The sequence below is a fragment of the Protopterus annectens genome, chromosome 5.part0 (genome assembly GCF_019279795.1).
Source record: "Protopterus annectens isolate FY-2018-M chromosome 5.part0, PAN1.0, whole genome shotgun sequence".
NCBI classification, from domain to species: Eukaryota; Metazoa; Chordata; order Ceratodontiformes; family Protopteridae; genus Protopterus; species Protopterus annectens.
Window position 1 is genome coordinate 792982174 of NC_056735.1, and position 17534 is coordinate 792999707.

Below are 17534 nucleotides of genomic sequence, written 5' to 3' on the forward strand. Positions count from 1 at the left end.
ACAAAGAGGTGAGATAGAAGGTGTGAGACAGATATACAGCCATATATGAAAGGGTGGTGTTATGGGTCACTGATTTCACATTTTTATGTGTATCCTCAGTATTCATCTTTCATGCTCTGTATTAGTAACTGATGGGTCTGGTAATCAAGAAGCTGTAGGACAGGCAAAACCTGATGAAGACATGAGCAGAATAAGAGTGGTTTACTAAATCTTCATTATGGTCAAGGATGTGTTGCCAAATGCTTAACTGAATAAAATATAAGATATGTGTCATGAAACATGTCAAGGAAGTACAACATCACAGTACGGAATCTGTGACATACATCCAGAAGCAAACCCTTGATAGTATGGTCAAAAATGAATCCTCAGACTACTGATTTATTCCAACAACCCAAAGTGGATGTTACACTTGAATACATCCAACAGACAAAGAACTGTTAGAGTAACTGTTGTCAATGATTTAGTTTACTCTGCCTTTACTCTGTATTTCAACAGAGGAGTATTTTCAAGCACCTTAGCACTAGGATAATTGGACTTCTGCAGGTGATAGCAACAACCAACCATATTTTGCCACAGGACATGAACAGCCATTCACTGTCATTTATAAAAGGTGTACAGTACCAATGTCTGCACAAATGCTGAGAGAAAACAAGTGAAGGGTTTATTATGAGCCATTTCTGGCTATCTTTGTTGTGTGTGATTCTATTTTTGACCATAATAAGCATGTGAAAAAGGGGTTGACAAAAAGTGGTGAAATAGGGTGCAAGCGGATGAGAGGACACATGGGTAAGACTAGAGGAATTTGCATGAAGGTAGCGGGACAGAACCATAGCTATCCACGTCTTCCCAAAATAAATGTAGAATTTTTAGACCGAGTTTGTTGAATTTGGACTGTCACCACAGCAAGGGCAGATGGCAACAACAGAATATTATACAGCCAATTGTACCAATTCAAATGTGTCAAGAAGACACAAGTGAAGAGCTAGGCATGTGTTGTTATTTTTTTGTGGGACTGGTGCCCATTTATTACTTAATTTTACTTTCAGAGAGAGAGAGGAATGTTGGGAAAGGGGCATAATAATGTGAAGGATGGGTAGTAAGGTTAAGTGAAGAAACAGGCACAGACATACAGGACAAGCAAGACAGACAAGAATGGTGATGGACTCATAATATTCAGGAACACCATGACTGGGGATAGGTAGAAAACAGCAGAGGCACACCCACTCCCTTAAATTTGTCATCACTGTCTCCTGTCTCAGTGTCCTGTGTCAGTGTTTCATGTGGTATTGTCCAGATGCAGATTTAACTTGTGGCTCCCTGAGGTGAATTAATGTCTCTTGGTGTGCCTCCCTGTTCAGTGCAATGATTTTAGCAGCTGTATAACAGAAAAGAAGAGAAAAAGAGAACTGAAATAAATATTGAATAACAGTGCTAGTTGTGTCCTGTGTTCCATATCATTTAATACTGATGGGTCAGTATACTTACACAAGTGAGGGATCTCAGCAATTCTAAACTCATCCTCACATCAAATTATGTCTATCTTGTACTATTTCAGATCAGTATAATGGTGATGACAGTTCCCTCCAGTGTGTGGCATGCAAGTGGCACTGGAGACAGCCTTAGCTAATCTGTTCCAAGCCTCAGTCTTATACTGAGAGCCAGTTTTGTCCTCCTGCAGCATCCTGCAGCTGTAGGCCTTCAGAAAGAGTGGCACAAAAATTCTAGAGTCCTCGAAACTCCATCTCTGTGCTCTAAATTTAGCACCATCATCTCCTGCACCAGCCATGCCAGCAGATGTCAAGCCGCAACTCTATGTCTGAATTTGCAGCAAATCCCAATCTAGTGTTTAACAGCCAGTGAGCAAAGACACACAACCATGCCAACTGCATTTGTGTGATGGAAAGCACAGACAGGCATCTGCAAATAGAATGGTATTTTATCAAACAGCAATGAAAGTGTGTAATGTAGTAGTGAGATTTGCCAAGTGTGATGCTCTGTGATGATAGGAGGTACTGTCAGCCATGACAGAGAGAAGTGGAGCAGTGGATGTATGACTTGTGCCAGCACAACTAGCTGGGCTTCTGTAAATAATTGTTTGTCCTTAGTATATCAAACAGATCTGTATGGATGTTTGTGCAAAAAATGTATTTTTGAGCTTTGCTTGTGTTAATTGTGTTAAAATGTATCAACAGTGCACCATGCTGAAATGAAGAGAAATGTACATGTTTTATGGTAACTGAAGTGAATGTATATGTTTTAATAGAGGACACTGGCACATCAGTGGTTAACCATCTGGCTTATTTTAAGAAAAATAAAGGAAATGTAAATGAGCTGTTAAGTCCTTGACTGTCACCCCACAGTGCTGAGTAGGACTGGAGATGGTAGGTCTGGGAGCAGCCATTATCTGGTAGAATTTGTAAATAAGGGAGTAAGTGTTGTAAATGTTTCTGGCATTTAGGCATTGCCATAAAAGATCTAAATGTGTATTGTAGCAGTTGCTAATGTACTGTCTCAAACTTGAAAAGGAGATTTTGTGGGAACCTAAAGTCAGGTGACCAGATGAGGTCATTCTACAAGTCATCTTGGATATTATATTTTGCAGGGAGTAATCTCAGAATATAATGTATTCTGTCTGGAAGCCTGACTAGAAAGACTGATAACATATTTCATCTTGCCTTGCCCAAGTAAGTTACCAGGGAACAGAAAAATTCTCAGATTAATTCTTAGATTCAGTCAGGAATATAGTGAAGCTTAGTTTAGAGATTGTTTTTGTTTATTTGTATGGGTCTGTCCATTAATGTTGTTTTCAATATTTAGGTTCATAGGTTCATACTAGGCTATCTGCCCTAAGGCATTTATAAGCCTAGCCAGAATGTGTTTGGCTTTCGCCACCCATTTTAAATTTATTTTGCTATGCCCTTTTTCGAGGTTAGTATACTGTGCCTCTATCTAACAGTGACACAGAATTGATACCCAGGGTAAACCTACGATCTCCCATCCACTCATCAAGATTCCTCTTGAAGAGAGTCAATGAGGGACTCTGCCTAACCTGGACTGGGATTTTATTCCAGAGTGAAGGGAGCCTTTGGGTTATGAATCTGTCCCTCCAGCATGTCCTATTTATTTCAGTGCTGAGGTTCAAGTCTCTCGAGCGCGTAGCTCGATGGGATTTAGATTTTCTGAGGTGCAGCATGTCCATTAATTCCGGGTTGGACATGGCTTTATACATCGGGCACAGATTGCCTCTGAACAGGCGGTATGCCACTGAGTAGAGCTGGAGTTTCTTTAACCGGGCAGCATATGGCATCTGTTTGAGCCCTTTGATCCTCTTGGTGAGGTACGTTTGGGGTCTTTCCAGTTGCTGCAGGTGTCTGGTAAGGTACGTCCCAAAAGGGGCATTGTACTCAATTATGGGCCTGATGAGGGATGAGTAAAGAGGCACGATGACCTCCCCTGATCTAGATGTGAATCCCTTCATGATTAGGTGGGCTATATAAAATGTTTTTCTAACCACTTTGGCCACGTGGTTGTCAAATGAGAGACTGCTATCAACTTGGGTCCCCAGGTCCCTAATTACTTCTTCTGTACTTAATGGATTACCACCTATGTGGTAATTTGTGGGCACTTTGTTTTTTCCAAAGGGGATGACTATACACTTTTTGGCATTTAGCTTGAGACCATGGCTCTGGCACCAGTTGTCTGTTTCTATGAGGCCCTTTTGGAGGATGCTTGTGTCGGCAGGAGAGTCGATTATGGCGCCCAGTTTGCAGTCATCTGCGAACTTGGTCAGCCACAGTCCTTCCGTGTTGGCCTGTACTTCCGAGAAATATATACCGAACAAGAGAGGTCCCAGGACTGAGCCTTGTGGGACACCACTTGTAACTGGTTTGGAGTCTGACATGGCTCCAGCAATTCTAACCATGTGGGTTCTGTCCTTGAGCCAGTTTGCAATCCATCTAGTGACATAGGGGTTTATATTTAAGCTGGTGAGCTTATCTATAATGCCCGAGTGGGGTATTGTATCGAAGGCTTTTGCGAGGTCCAGGTAGGCTGTGTGGAACACCTTCCCCTCGTCAATCGCCTTGGTGACTGTTTCAAAGAAATCAACCAGGTTTAAGAGGCAGGATCTGCCCTTAACAAAGCCGAACTGGGTAGGATCCAGTGTCTTTAGGTCCCCAATATCTTTATTTATGAGGCCCATGATGATCTTTTCCATAGCTTTGCAGACCAAGCTAGTCAGGCTTATGGGGCGATAGTTTCCAGGATCCGTTGAGGCACCACCTTTATGGAGAAGGACCACTGTTGCTGTACGCCACTCTTTGGGCACATATCCTATAGTAAGGCTGAGATTGAACAGTAGTTTTATGTTTGGGTTTAGCTCTTCTAGGAGTTCATGTAGGACGCAGCCCAGGACACTGTCTGGTCCCATTGATGCTGTGTTTTTTGCTTTGGAGAGGGCGGCTCTTACCTGAGCATCTGAGATGTCAGGGGGGCAGCACTCTGCTGGGATAGATATTTGCCCTTTTGGTGGGGGGGGGAGACGTTTGCGCTGAACCTGTCAGCTAGGATGTTGGCAATATCTGTGGGTTCAGTGTATTTTTTGTCATTTTGGACTAATTCTGAGCATATCTGGGAATTACCATTGTGCATTGAACTCTGTGGTCTACTGTGAATATATATTCAATATTTTCATGTCCTTTTATTATTTATTTTTAAATATATTTAAAATTTTATTGTGACTGGTTCTTGTAAAGAGAATCTAACCTTTGAGAGTACTTTATTTATTTGTTGACACTGTGTGGGCCACTCCAGAAGGCCTAGCAATCCTGGTGAACTACTATAATTTTTATTAGTATTAATATTACACAGTATAATTGGACAACCTTTGTTAAGGGCCTTAGAGTAGCTGATTGTGAAGTGTCTAGTGGCAGTGATAACTACCTTATACTCTGGGCAGAAGGGGGCACAGCAGGTAAATCTGTGCCAGCCTTTCCCAGGAGTGTGTGTGTGTGTGTGTGTGTGTGTGTGTGTGTGTGTGTGTGTGTGTGTGTGTGTGTGTGTGTGTGTGTGTGTGTGTGTGTGTGTGTGTGCATGTCTGTGTGTGTATAAATTAACTCTCTCAGTGTGTGTGTGTTAGCTACCTGGGGCAGGAACATGAAGCACTGGGTTTACAGAAAGGGTGCTGGAGGACTTGGCTTGGATACTTGGCTGAGGACCTAACCCTACAGCTGTACCAGTGGGGAGTTTTATTGTGGATCTGGAGAGAGACAGATAAAGAGACATCCCAGACCCTCAGCTGAGTGTGTTCCCTGTGTGCTCTTAAGGGAAATTGTACTTGATGCGAGAGGTCTACATCTGGAAATACTGAGTGTGTCCATCTGTATTCCAAGTGCACATCCCTATCCAGTGTCAGTGGTGAGGTTTCAGGCTTCTTGATTACTGGCCCAATATGGGGATGACAAATATTTGTGCCCATCACTTATTGGTAGCAGTGGTGGGTGACACATGCTCAACCTATTCACAGTTTTTCAGATGGTCAGCCCTGACAGGCGTAATGGCTTGGATTGTTATCCTTGGTGTTTTGGATGTTAAATAGGATGACTTAGCTAATACATTTCTGGAATTGCACACTGTAAAGAGCTAGTTGACCAATCTGGAAATCAAACCTAGAGAAGAAATACTTCATCAATTTCAAACCAGGTGATTATTTGTCAGTACTACAGGAAAATTCCCTTTCAGCCATTTTCATTATAGATAAACAGCATGGAGATAGACTTCAGACAGGCCTGTAGTGAGACTTTAGTAAGTCCTGTGAAATGCATTTCACTGAAAGAGACAGTTTTATTGTTTGTAAATGTATGCCAGATGGATAGACTTTCATGAGCCGATGAATAGATGTTGTGGCATGATACATACATAGTTCACTACACATACTGTACTAAACACAGAGCTGGGCTATGTGAAGAGAGAAGATGATTTTCCCTTAATTATTCTGGCCATCAGAGATATGCATACGCAGTTTAAGTCATTATCGTAGTTATCCAGCTTAATTACACAAAGACACACACACACACACACACACACACACACACACACACACACACACACACACACACACACATGCACCCCCCCCCACACACACACAAACACCTGTGTTTCACAACTAAATTATTAATGAGATATGCTACTTGTAAAAAAATATTTATCAAAGCGTTAATGAGACATGTATGGCAATAAATGTGCTTACAATAGCCATTTGTATGTAGTATTACCTTCTAAATCAAAGTGTTGTTAGAAATTGCATTCTGACACCCTTTGTGTAAATAAGCATCTGGATTTAATATCCTGTATCATCTGTGTTCTATCTTTAAAGTCAGTGCACTTAACACCATGTGCCACAGAAACAGTTACACAGCAAGATGATGTTCTCCATTCAGTGATGGCTAGAATGCTGATGTCCACACATTGCTGTTAAGCCTATTTGCACTACAAAAAGCTGCCCCAAAAAAAAAAGTTTCACTTTTTTCCTTAAGCAGGTAACCTTGATTGCAGGCTGCACAGCAGTGAGCAAGTGCACAAGGCAAGAAACAGGAGAAAATCATATAAAGTTCAGATGAAGGTAAATCATAAATCTGGAGTAATCATTGCCACATTCCCTTAATACAGTATGAATTTCAACCCTAGAGCAACTCTGTTAGGGCGTCAAAGTCACTTCATTTACAGCTTTTGCCAGTAAAACAGGTATGCGGCATGTGCACGTCACTCACTCATTAGTAGTGCTGCACAGTGGTGACAAAGCTGCTCTAATGAAGGTCACAGAAATGACATTGTTCACACTTTCCTTCAACTGTGAGGCCTGCTTGAACTCTGCTAAGCACTGCTGAAATTGCATAGGCAAAAAGCATATAGAACAGTCTGTATTCCCTACAACACAGTACAAGCTGCATTTTCATATCTGCTAGAAACATACCAAGCAGCATATGGCTTCAAGCTGGATGCAAACCCTGCATCCTCTTTCCTATTTGTTTAAAACAGTTTCAATTAACCCATATGCTGCAATGATACTTAGATGCAATGTAGAATTTCTTCTCTTACTGCCATTCAGAGTGCTGTAGTGAAGCATACCTGTGCAACTCTAAACTGCGCTACTGATGGCATGGCAAATTAAATTTCTCAGTGTGTACCTTGGGCAGTGGACTGTCATTCACTGCTTTAAAATAATGCCAGACCCAAGTGTGCTCTGTCAAAACATGAATAAATGAGAGCACAAAAAATTGTCAGTAGTAACGAATGCCAAAGAATCATAATGAAAATAGAGGATTGTGAAGTTTTCCTAGATATATGTGTTACAACCTGATCATACGCTCAGAAAATATGCATTAACTTTGCCAGATAGCAAGCTTTCTGGATTTGAATCATCAGGTCAGTGCAATAACAATACACACTCAGTTGAGTTTCTTATCCCTGTTTGTTACCAATACAAGATCAGAAAATATTCCTTTCTCATTTGCTTAAACATGACTAGATCAAAGTAATGCTGACAAATACTTTTGAGTAATAATAGCCCGCACCATATTAATGGCAGGTTATCAACTACTTTTACTCTTTATTTTCTGAAAATCTTCCCTCTCAATTTAAGTACAAAAATGAAATGTCATACGCATTTATTTGCATCTTCGTTTCAACGTGTAATATAGCTGATCAGCATTTTAAACAGATTTTAATACAAGATGAACAGTGCGCTCTTAGTCCAAGGATATCAATGTTATTAAGGTTGTTCTTATAGCTCTCAATGTGTTAACATTTTTTATTTTTAGTCTACTCTGCATGATACACACAGTTCAGAGATAAGTCTGTTCAGTACTGCTTGTTGTTGTAGTCAGAGTAATCAGTAGCACTTGCAAGCCATTAGCAGGTAAGAATTGTCATTGTTCCTCCCTTCAGTCCTAGGGCATGTGCATGCAGTCGTATAGCTACTTACTCATGTTTCCATCCCCTACACCAAGTGACTTTTTTGGGTTATTGAGAAACACTAATTATTTCTCAGCTCATTTTCATCTTCACAGTGCTCAGAGGGCTGAATATATACTATATAAAGGTGATGGTATTGGTATGGAAGTAGAAAGAGGAAGACTGATTGGAAAGAGACAGACCATTACTGCTATTTACTTTGAGGAGATTGGTCTATAGATTACTGCACTATTTCATAAGGATTGTTTATCTTCCTCATAAACTGTATATATGTTCATATTTTGAAAGCATGTCAATATACAATAAAAAAATAATTTTGATACAAAAGCACTGCTTCCACTGCTCCATCATTGATTGAGGTGTACACACCCAGACAGGCCATGGGATTTTGGTCCTGGATGTAGCTGAGAACAGTGCTCTTCCAGCAGAAATTGCTCACATTCAGGTAGCATCCTCATTTCAAACTGGTGATGTGGAAGTGACAGTGCAACTCCTGGCAAAGGCAGTTGATTTAGTCAGAAGCAACAACACTAAACTGACAATTCTATCATGCACAGCTCACAGCTGTCCAACATGGTAGAATGTAGTGCTAGCACAGAGCTTGACTGTGATCATGCAGACATACACACATTTCACAAAAACTGCCCATACCAAACCACACAAATGCAAGCTAAGAAAACCATAATGTTGATTGGGATATATCTCCTGTTAGTTGCTCTAAAATATGTCTTACTTTACTGAATGTCCTGTGTTGTTTACTCATGCACACTTACCACTTTGGAGTTAACCTTGACCTACTGCCCCTGACCCTGTGCAAATGGCAATGACTGTGCCATGCCCTTTGTTCATTCTGGTTTGATTTAGGGTTGTATATATGCCTGATTCGCATAGTGGATTGCTATGAGTCTTTCTCAGTTCATTTCTTCTTTCTTTCGGCTTTTCCCGGTTAGGGGTTGCCACAGCGGAAATCCGGTCGGCTAATGATTGGCAGTAGATTATTATGTGCTGGCTTGCCAGGCCTAATGCACAACCTTCATGGAGGAACACCCATTCACGCATGTCGCCACACAGAAGATGCTCTAACTGAGAATTGAACGGGCAATGTCTAACTGTGAGGCAACAGTATGTTTATTATATGCATATTTAGTACATAACAGGATTCTGGATGTTTCTCTTAACATTCATTTCAGAAGGCTTTTTTAATTTAGTATTAAAAGTCATGCATTAAAACTAGTGATATTACATTCCTGCTTATTACTCTACTTGTGAAACTGTTGATATAATTGTCTTGTTGACTCTATAGTGTAGAGAGGGTAAGTGACAAACATAATGCCAATTATTGTGTACAATGCATACCTGTATGGTGCAGATATCATTCCTATAAGTCAATGATGCCATTGGCAGACACCTCATACAGGTTTTGATTGAATACATTTATGACTGAAAGTATGCAAGTAGTTTATCTTGTTACCCATATGTTAGTGTAATACGGGTTCCACACTTAACTTGACAATGCTACAGTTATAAGTCATGTGCTTTTTTGCTGTCTCTGTCTCTGATGCTATCCATACACAGATGTTACATGGTTAAGTAAAGCTTGTGTACATAGGATGACATCACTTTTAATACTTACATGGGCTTGGGTCGTTTTGTGAAGTTCTTCGATGTTGAGTTGTGTGTGCTTTCATTTGCCTCTTAGTTACTGAGTGTGTGCATTAACCTTTGAGTCTTAGGTGATGAGTATCTGCACCATCTTTTGCTTCTTAGCTTTGGCAAGGGCATACTGTGCATGTCCACCTCTTCTGGCTACCTCTGCAGCAAGAAGTTATCCCTCAGAATCATCATCTGTATATGCTGGAGTTGCTGGACCTGCCTGTAGTCCAAACATTTATGGTCCTGACCCTTGCTGTCTCTGTTGCAGCTGTTTCCTTAAGATGATATTGCACAACATGGCACAGACTGTGAGAACTTCTATGCGGATTCCTGGGCTGTACTGCAGAGCACCCCCAATGTGTTTAGACAATGGAACCATGACTTTAACATGCCAAACACACACTCTATGATGTTTCTAGTTTGAGTGTGGACTTTATTGTATCCTGCTTCTGTGGGTGTGTGTGCATTTCTGATGGGCATCATGAGCCACGGTTATAATATAATTACAATAACCCCATAAGCTGCACCATTTTTAAAGTTTATTGTATGCAACAGCAGTTATGCAAGCAGTAATGCCCTACATGGGTGTTATCAGGGGAAATTAACAGAAGTCCAAACTTGTTGTGAGGCCTGGTGCCACATGCAGGACCTTACCAACCCCAAAATGATTTCAGTTCCCTTCTAACACTTACCCTGGAGGATATGATTACATTTATTTATTTATTTATTTATTTATTTGTTAATTGACATTTGTTAACCGAATTGTTCCAGCTGGGCTTGTGTCCATGTTCAGTGGAGACCCAAGGAGAAAAGCTCCAAAAAAAACCCACAAACAGTTTACAGAGAATCAAACATTTGATTACAGATTTGACACATACAGAATGGACTATCTGCTAAATTGTTTTGTATTTGTGTTTGTTTAGTACTATATACTTTTTTATATTTTTGATACGGATTGCTTCCTCCACTTAATGTTTCAAACTTACTACAGTATATGGAGAAGTATTTTACATCCAATATATATGGTGTGCAAGTATTTAATGGCTACACACATGCACATGATGCATAAACAAGCACGTGCACACACACACACACACACACACACACACACACACACACACACACACACACACACACACACAAAACACATATACACACACATACACACACACACACACACACACACACACACACACACACACACACACACACACACACACATACAGACACACATATCTAGCAGTTATGGCAACTTTGTCAAGTGACTATTACTCAGATGTTTCATTGTGATCAAATGAATGTAAACAATCATAGGATGCAAGGCATTGAAACCCCCATGCTTCTTAACAGTCCCTAATTTTGCCACATTGTTCAGCTTAGTCACTCATAGTATGTTTAACTTGCTGGTAAATTACTAAAGATTAAAGTAATTCAATAATGCAAGACATCAGATTTTGCATGGTAATGGACTGCCAGTTGCAGTGAAAAGAAGACAATGAACATTGCCTATGTTTCCCTCTCTTTTTGCTCTGAGTTTCTCTCTCTGTATCTCTTCCTCACTCTATTTCTCTCTCTCACACAGACTCACACATGCACACACACACGCACACATGCACACACGCACACACACACACACACACACACACACACACACACACACACACACACACACACACACTTCTTTATTTACTCTTTAAATTGCATGCTTTCCTAACAGCAAAGCTGTGTTTAGTGAGCATAAAAAATGACGAGTTGCTTTCTTTCTGTCTAAACTTCAAAGTACCTTAATATAGTGCCATAAATAGGTGGACTTGTGTTGTGCTTATGGAATGGTAGTGAAAACCCCCCATGTGGATCTGTGCTCTACCCTTGTCAAAGGATGTAAAAACACTGAATAATGTTTTGTGTCAATACAAAGATTAGTGCTTGCAGTGCATGCATTTTGCTGTTAGCATTAAATGGCTATTCAGAAAATTACACATAGACCACTGTTTTTATAAATATGATTTATGCATTTTTTTGTTTTAAGGCGAAAGAGATTTTACGAAAGAAGAACTCCAAAGATGTGGAACACCGCATAAGGGAATTTGTTTCAGGAACTCCTGCCCTCCACGTTGGAATGAAATTAATGGAATATGCCATGCTCATTTCAGGTACACTATACAATACAATACAGCATCACTGTATGTGTAGTCTGTGTACATAAATCCTACAGTTACTGACAGATAGCTTAACTCTTACTTCATGATAACAGATCAAGCCATTAGATAACAGGGATGGCTGTGAGATAAGACAAAAGATTTTATTTAAAGTGTTAGTCTACAGTGACATGTCACAAAATGATGTAGTTGGTCCATGAAAAATCCAGAAAAATCCAAGATTCCTATGATTAGAGGTATAATATATGGGAAGAAAAGCATATGCCTAAATGAATATCTTGTAGGTTATCTTGTTCTACTGTTGATAGTCTAGAAGTTGTCTAGCTGTCATTAGAGACATGATTTTGTAGAACCTAAAGGAAATTTATGCTTGTTAGTAACAAAGATGTCACCAAAAGTGAGACAAGAACCACTTTCTTTATCAAGAATCTTTGCTTCTGCAGAAAAACTCTTAGGTAACTCTAGCATCTCATCTAATGTGATTTGAATATGTTCATGAATCTTAGACTAAATCCTTTAGCTGTAGGATGCCACAAAAATGATGGTTCTAGTGGCATAGGAAAATTGTTCCTCTTTCCCAAGGACATTTCATACATTTTTATGGTGGTCTAACATCTATACACATGTCATTGTTACTCCTTTTTATTATACCAAACAACCATATGTGAATTCTTTTGAACTCCCACTGTCAGGGTTTCTGAAGTTTGATGAAATGGGTTTAATTATATTGATTCCACTGAAATGAATATAATATACTTATGGGCAATTTAAAGCTGTGCGCTTTTAGTGTTTTTTTCTACTTTTTTTCAAGGAGTATGACTTAGAAATAGAATTTATAAAAAAGGGGCAAGGCATTGCAGAATGTCACAGAGAGGTTAGGGGTATTTGTTTACAATTACCAATATAGTTTCAGTGCTTACTTTGCTCTTCCTAGAAAAAATGAAATCCAGTTTTGATTTTCTTTTTTTTTAACCAAGCTACAGTTTCTATGACTGACACTAACCCCGGTGATTCAGAAAAGCTTACCACAATAACGAAATTTTAACTCCTAAGATTTCCATACTGTGGTAAGTCTGTGTGATGCAGTGGCTAATCTACTGCAACTGCTTTATACTGGCACTGACCATAGTATTGAAAGTAGCCCAGCTGGTGAAGCCACATGCACAGGAACACCTAGTGCTACTTAGCCGCATGCTTTCCACAGAAATGCCAATGACCCTTCACCCATATGAAATAGACATGGAACATGCTGCAGCTATAGGTAGGCATCACAGAGCAGTTCCTCAGTGTGTATGGTGTGTATGTGTGTTTGCATATGTCTGTGAGTATTTTGTAGTCATGCATGCATGCATGTCAGTAGGGGCACAAAAGCAGCTACCTTGGTGTATATATGCGTGTGCTTGTGTCTGTGGGTGTATTGTGTAACCCTATTTGTGCATGTCTATAGGGGCATAAAAGCAATTGAATGAATATATGCATGTGTGTGTGTGTGAATGTCTGGGAGGTAACCCTTCAGATGGTACATATAGTGAAGTTATGCGTGTGTGTGTGCATGGGTATGTGTGTGTGTGTGTGTGTGTGTGTGTGTGTGTGTGTGTGTGTGTGTGTGTGTGTGTGTGTGTGTGTGTGTGTGTGTGTGTGTGTGTGCGTGTGTGCGTGTGTTCCTTTTTGATGTACCTGATATAAAACTTGTATATATATGAAACCACAATGGAATTTAAATATATTTTTAAATGCAATATTGAAAGGATGAATTCTTTTTTCTGTAGCCCATAATTTGTCATACAGGCTTTTTAGTTATTATTTACTTGATGAGTGTATTAAAAGACCCATACAAGCCCTTAAACACTACAAATTACTTTTCATTACTGTCCCTTTGTGAGATGTTGTGATATTACATTTCAATTTCCAGCTGGCTGCATAGTGTACAGGGATAAAACCCTGACTATGACTAGTATTGCCTTATTTTTATTAGTGGCTTGGGGAACTGACATGCTGTGTGAATGTATTCAGCATTCAATGCCAGCTTGCCATTACTGTGCAGAGAGCCTGGATGTTACAGATCTTGCAGCAACTCTTCCCAGCAAATAGAGTATTTTTCCTGGATGATCTCCAATACACTGGAGATGTAGGCTTGGCCCTGCAAACCAATGAGAGCAGTACTCTGAGAATCAGGGACAGAATGTGGGCAAGCAACTGGAAGCATATTGGGACGTCATCATGGCACAAGTGCTTATCATACTATCAAGGGAGTGGGGTAAAAATAGAATAGATAAGTGCCCTGCCATCCTCATCAATGTGGCAGTTCCTTGGGTCTGTGGGCTGTTAAAATAGTGGCAGTGGTATAGAGGTATGGAGGAGGTGAGGTAGACAATCTATTCAAAGGGATCTATGGATTGAAGGGCTGTGATAATTCTGAAACAAACCCTTCCTCGGTAGTTCAATGGGTTGTGATGAAGATAGACTACAGCATGGGATCGTCAAGCAATATTGCAGCATTAGGCTACAGGAGTCTGTTGATGATATGCAGACAGTAGGGGAAAACAGCTTTTACACTTGTCTGGATAGTGGCCCCCTCTAGTGAGATCTCACAGACATCAGCAGCCATATTGCCAATAGACAAGAGAATGAGTAGGTTAAGACTCGTTTTAGGGGTGCCAATGGTTGGCAGAAGAGAAGTGAAAAGCACACATAGAAAAAATGTATTTGTCATATCATTCTATATCAGTATTCATCCAGTGTATATATTCTCCATTTATTTTTAAGCCCATTCTCTTATATATCAATAACTGTTTCTAGTGATAATGCCTTATTTAGATAATGGATCATCAAATACACCCACGAACACAATCAGACATGGTACTTAATATGACATTAGCTTAAACAACCTTCCTAGTGAAAATATGGATTCAGATATACCTGTTCCTGTTAGATGGTCATTCTGAAGATCACATTTATAGGTATTCTTATTAGAAGTGTTGTAGAAATTAACAATAAATAAAGATATATATATCCAGAGAATAAGGTCTAGCATAGTTTTCAAGGGTTGTCATGATATAAGCCCTACCCCAGAAATAAGCCCCAGTTAAGATCGTCAGCAACACACAATGGACATGTTGAATTATAAAATAATATTATTGATACCCATTGACTGAGGTTATCGTTCTCTGCTAATCATTTCTGGACCATTCGGACATTCAGTGTCTTCTCTTTGCAGAAAGTCATACGATTCTTTCCCCAGCAGTCCTTCACGATTTTCACTGTAACCCTAATCATCACTCACACTTGATGGTTGAGATCCTTGGCCCATAAACACTGGTAGGTGTACTTTGGTCGGTCAAAGTACAGACTACACGCGTAAAGCGCACGCACTTGATAAAGAACTGCTGTGGTTTTGTCTTTTTAACCGTTGCCAATTTGCGTTGCCACTTTGGTCTCATAAGTCTTCAATTAACCCCCCTCCAGACAAGATGAGTGCAAAAAGAAAGAGCTATTTCATCGAGTACAAGAAAGGAATTGTGGAGGACTCCCGGGGAAAGAATCTGATGGCTTTCTGCAAAGAGAAGAAGTTAGATCTCCAAATGGTCCAAAAATGATGTGCAGCATGCAATAACCTCAGTCAACAGGTTGACGAGGGAAATGCTAAGAAATGCTAGTGTGGATCAGATCGGCAACCATTCTTTCCTGAGCTGGAAGACATCATTTGTGAATGGATTGCTAACAGGTGAGCAAAGGCTTTGGTTGTGTGCAGGGCTGATATTCAATCATTTGCCCTTGCAAAGGCACCACCGTTAGAAAAATCCCCAGAAGAATTCAAAGCATTACAACATTGGCTTGATGGCTTCCTTCAGTGGTATAAACTGTCTTTAAGAAAATCAACAACACTGTTCAAGCTGGAAGATACTGAAGTTATTAAACATGCACTTGCGTTCAAGTCTTTTGTTGATGGCATCGACTTTTCTAAATACCAACTCTTCAAAATGATTGCTATGGATGAAATTGCAGTGTTTATGGGCCAAGAATCTCAAACAACAATTGGTCAGAGGGGTGCCTCATCAATCTACATTCCCTCCACTGGTTACGAGAGTGCACATGTTACCTGTATTTTGGCAATTTATCTAGATGGAAGGAAAACCCCACCTCTAATCTTTAGCAAGGGCAAGAAAGATAAGACTGAACATGTTTCAGGCATTTACATTCTTGAAACTGAAAAAGCCTGGTGGACACAAGCAGTTATAAGGAAATGGGTCGATACAATGCTGCCACTTGTTTAGCGAGGTGGCGTAAGAGGTCTGCTTGTCTGGGATTCAGCCAGAACTCACTGCACTAAAGACATGAAGTAATTCCTTGCACAGAGAAGAAGAGATCAAATATTGATTCCCGCATGAATGACTGCCTATCAACAGACTCTTGATATTGCAATAAACAAGTCATTCAAGGACCATTTGCGCATGGAACTCAATGACTACATCGAAAATAGAATGGAGAGAAATCAGCATGGAAGCTTAGCCTGCAAGAGGTCGTGACTTGGTTGAAAAATTCATGGGATAAAATCACTGACAGCTGTGTTGCCAATGCACTACGAGCAGGCTACTTGGACAAGCAGTGCTCATTTAAGGAGAGCTCTGTTTCTAAGTATGATAAATTGGGGCCAATGGTTCTACAGGAAATGGAGTCGCAAGAAATTCAGGCCAGAATTTGGGGGTTGGAGACTTATGACAATGTTCAAGAAGAAGATGACATGACTGTATTGGAATAACTTTTCCATTAGTGGGGCAACAGAATGGATTGCTTCTGCTTTCAGTTGTATCCCTCCAATACAAATGCATTGAGAGATTTCTGCACGTTCTGTTAAGCATGAAATATTGCATTTAAAAACCAAGGTGTAGATATTCTGAAGTTTAAATGTTTGTTGCAATCTTTATGTAGAATTCTCACACAACTGTTAATGCATTACTTAGAACTGTTGCACAATAACAGAAAAGTACCAGATAAACGTCAGTTTGTGTACATGAGTAAATGTTGATTTTTGTACATGAATAAATGTCGATTTGTGTACATGAATAAATGTTGATTTTTGTACATGAATAAATGAATAAATGTAGATTGTTGTATGGGGGGTAAATAAGGCATCCCCTGATAATAAGCCCTAATGCATATTTTGGCAGGAGAAAAAGTATAAGATCCGTTCTTATTTTTGGGGAAATACAGTACATATTTATATATATATATATATATATATATATATATATATATATATATATATATATACACACACACATATATATATATATATATATATATATATATATATATATATGGGTCCACTTTGTAAATTCGAAATACTGAAATCTCGAATTTCAGTATTTCAAACTTACAAAGACGTGGACTCACATTTCTGAAACCAGCAGAAGCTCGAAATTCAAATACAGAAGCACGGATGTTTTGAATATCTGCTTCCGGCAGTGCAGTGGTTGGATGTTTTGGTTCCATTTTGGTAAGTGTGAGTGTGTGTGTGTGTGTGTGTGTGTGTGTGTGTGTGTGTGTGTGTGTGTGTGTGTGTGTGTGTGTGTGTGTGTGTGTGTGTGTGTGTGTGTGTGTGTGTGTGTGTAAGTATGTTAGTTAGAAGTTTAGTGTGTGTAAGTGTGTGTTGTGACTGTTATGTTTGTGTTTGAGGGACTATAAGGTGTGTGTGTGTGTGTGTGTGTGTGTGTGTGTGTGTGTGTGTGTGTGTGTGTGTGTGTGTGTGTG

General features: G+C 39.7%; 1 long non-coding RNA gene across 1 annotated transcript in view; it reads left to right on the plus strand.

Annotated features, from left to right (window-relative positions):
• Positions 1–17534, plus strand: part of LOC122802830 — a 92906-nt gene that overhangs the window by 43641 nt on the left and 31731 nt on the right. Inside the window, exon 2 of the long non-coding RNA XR_006364987.1 lies at positions 11654–11777. This is a non-coding gene — a long non-coding RNA (uncharacterized LOC122802830). The remainder of the gene's footprint in view (positions 1–11653; positions 11778–17534) is intronic.